Genomic DNA, 3,835 nt, shown 5'->3' with positions numbered 1-3,835 from the left:
TATCTGTAATTCTTCTAACCCCCTCTCAGCCTTATTTTATGTCCTACTGTGTCTCTGCTAGCCAAGTAGTTTATTCTCTTCCTCCTGTTTAGATTAAAGGAGTTAAACTACATGGGCTTCTTTGGAATCTAGTTCACACACTATTCTCAGCCCCAGCTAGTAGTAATTACATTTGCATGGTGAAATATTTCTCTACCATTTTCCCCAACTGAAATAGCACAAAACAGAAGGAGCACCCTTTTGCATTCCTATCACTTACTCTGTTTTCTTTTTCTTCCTGTCTAAGCATGACTTTGCTTATACAAGGCTAGAATTTTTGCCCCTGCTCCCTAGATGATTTTGGCCTGTTTTCAACTCTCATTCTTTTTGTGGAATTGGGAGTAGTTAGTCATTTGTGCATCAGTGAGAAGAGGGATTTAGTGAATAGGAAGACCATAGACTTTCCTCTTTGGTCCTTCCTTCCTTGACAAAGTAAATCCCACTGAAAAACAGCATTAATAGAGCATGACGGTTTGAAGAATAGAGCCTTAACTGTTGACATTTCTGTTGTCAAACTAGGTATTATGCTGTGATAAAGAAAAGACACATTTTTTAAAACGACAATCTCCGTGGCATTAGGTTTATTAGTGCGATATCATTGTCATTGTCCTCAACTCCCCAATACACTTAAGGGCCTATCAATATTTCCATTAAAAAGTCCCATTTGCTGTCATTTAAAAGTAGCCTGGCTATGTCATATCATTTAAACTGAAATTATAGATCAATTATTTTTAGGTTTATTATTGAGCGTCAAGGGTGGTTAAATTCACTGAATTGGTAGGGGTTGAATAGACTCAGTTCTGGAATAAAATGGTCATTGTAAAGACAGGATATTGTGCAGATGCTAGGGAAAAGATGAGACGTTGAACTCATTTTAACGTGAATCACTGTTAGTTATCCATGTGTATCAATGAAAAAATAGATTTACGTCTTTAGGATCAGGAACAGAAATAACCCCTAATAACCTCAGTTTTCATTAAAGAGACGGAAGACCTACTTGCTGATTACGTAGAACAACAAGGCATCAGCACCCTCTGCTTTCAGGAGAGACATGGCATCCATGGAGAATTTGTCATGTGCCATGTCGTGTTTGGTAATAAACACAATAACTCAATAAATTAGGTTTGTAGTGCTTTATAGATGAGGAAATTAAGATTCATAGACAGTAAAAAAAAAACTTTCTAAGATAACAGATACCAAGTTGCTAAGCCTAGGGCTCCTGGGCTCCAAAGCCCTGAGTTTCCTTGTGTATCACTGGCACACAGGTGATTTGTTTCAGTGAAATCTATCACCTGGGGGCTGACGTTGTTGTGCAGTGGGTTTAGCCACCAGCGACACTGGAATCCCATGGGAGTACCAGTTCAAGTCTTGCCTGCTCTGCTTCTGTTCAGCTCCCTACTAATGTGCCTGAGAAAGAATCAGGACATGGTCCAAGTACTTGGGTCCCCATACCATGTGGGAGACCTGGTTTGAGTTCCAGGCTCCTGGATTTGCCCTGTTCAAGCTCCAGCCATTGCAGCCATTTGGAGAGTGAATGGGCAGATGGAAGATCCATCACCCTCTGTCTTTCCTTCCCTCTCTGTAACTCTGCCTCTTAAATAAAATAAAAAAAAGACTATCACCTGACCATCATTCCACTGTGCAGTTTGACAATTGTGAAGCTATCCATATTGGAAGCTGCTTCCGCTTCTGCCAGAAACTGCCACCAATATGTGGGTCATGCCCCAACTTTTTAAGGAGTCCATGGTTGCATCCAGCCTGGCAAAATTTAGAGTTGACCTAGGCTTTTTAAAAACTTAGTTAGTTAATTAATTCCTATATACATTCATGCATTTGGCCAAAACACTTTATATATTATCATCAGCAATGTGTGCAAATGTCCATTTTTCCACACCCAAACTAAAATAGATGCTACTGCTTTTAACATTTTTATCAGTCTGACTCTTTCATTGTGATTTTTTTTAAAAAAATATTTAACAGGTAGAGTTATAGACAGTGAGAGAGAGAGACAGAGAGAAAGGTCTTCCTTCCATAGGTTCGCTCCCCAAATGGCCGCTATGGCCAGCGCTGCGCTGATCCGAAGCCAGGAGCCAGGTGCTTCTTCCGGTCTCCCATGCGGGTGCAGGTGCCCAAGCACCCAGGCCATCCTCCACTGTCCTCCTGGGCCACAGCAGAGAGCTGGACTGGAAGAGGAGCAACCGGGACTAGAACTGGCGCCCATATGTGATGCCGGTGCCTCAGGTGGAGGATTAATCAAGTGAGCCATGGAGCTGGCCCATTGTGATTCTTTTTAAAACAGCCTGACAAGCTGGTGCTGTGGCTCAACAGGCTAATCCTCCGCCTTGCGGCGCCGGCACACCGGGTTCTAATCCCGGTCGGGGTGCCGGATTCTGTCCCAGTTGCCCCCCTTCCAGGCCAGCTCTCTGCTATGGCCTGGAAGTGCAGTGGAGGATGGCCCAAGTGCTTGGGCCCTGCACCCCATGGGAGACCAGGATAAGCACCTGGCTCCTGCCTTTGGATCAGCATGGTGAGCCGGCCGCAGCGGTCATTGGAGGGTGAACCAACGGCAAAGGAAGACCTTTCTCTCTCTCTCTCTCTCTCACTGTCCACTCTGCCTGTCAACAAACAAACAAACAAACAAAAAAACAAAACAAAAAAAAAACAGCCTGACCACCAGTGAATTTTAGTATATTCTCGGCATATCTCAGAGGCCATTTGGATTGTTGCTCTGTGAACTGTCCACAGCTTTTATGTCTTCCCTGATGAGGTTCTTTGGTTTTTCTTTCATTTTACTTGTATTTTAATTTAAAAATTATTGGAAATAGGTTAGATTCTTTGTATGTTAATTACAGGTATTCTGGATTTCACTAAATCATACCACACATCAGAAAAATGTTCTGGAGACCCTGGTAGTTTTTTCTTCAACATGTTCCAGAAAAGTGGGATTCCCTGTATTAATATAAGCCTTTTCTCTCCCTTCCTAAAAACTACAAGACAGCTTTGCTGCAATGTTTCCACAACGGGTTTCAACAATTGCTTGTAATAGGTACATGGATGGGAATTATTGCTTAAGCATCAGCTGTGAAAACACATGCACAATACCTGTTCAAGTCTATAATATTATTTGCTTTTCCCTTTCACAGTGATAATATTTGAAGCCAGTTGAACGAAATTCAGATCAGTATTTTCCCATTGAAAAGCATACATTTCTTCATTGAAGATCATTTTCTTGCTCAGTTGGATAGCTTGTCTTTGAGTTATTGAAATGTTTTGTTTTCTGTCTTGTACTAAATTCTGTTAGTATTTTAATAATGCAATTGAATTTATGCTTGCTTTTTAAAAAATCTTCAAGCTGAAAGCAGATAGCGTTAATGTCAAAGATTGTTATTGAAGATGGATTAAATTTTTTCTTGTTTGTTTATTGACATACATATAGAGAGACAGAGACAGAGACAGAGAGAGGAAGCTCCCATCCACTGGTTCACTTCCCAAATGCAACAGGTGGAGCTGGGAAACATTTCATATTGCCTTAGTTTGGGTTCCTCAGAAAGTAGAGCTTGATGTGAAGTCTACTGTGCTGTTGCATCAGGAGGAGTACTCTCCAAAGCAGCAGTCCTGAGGGTCCAGGAAAGTGAGGCGGAAAAGGGAAATGGCTAATTCAAAGATTTGTTTTGAGCTAGCCTCCTCTGTTATCAATGGCAAATGATTACTTGAACTCATGGGATCATTTTCTGAGAAACTATATAAAGGATTATTTCTCATTAAAATCTGTGGGTGATGGTGTTGGGGGACAGGA

Source organism: Lepus europaeus, chromosome 11, assembly GCF_033115175.1.
Source record: "Lepus europaeus isolate LE1 chromosome 11, mLepTim1.pri, whole genome shotgun sequence".
Taxonomy (NCBI): Eukaryota; Metazoa; Chordata; class Mammalia; order Lagomorpha; family Leporidae; genus Lepus; species Lepus europaeus.
This window is presented reverse-complemented; position numbering follows the sequence as displayed.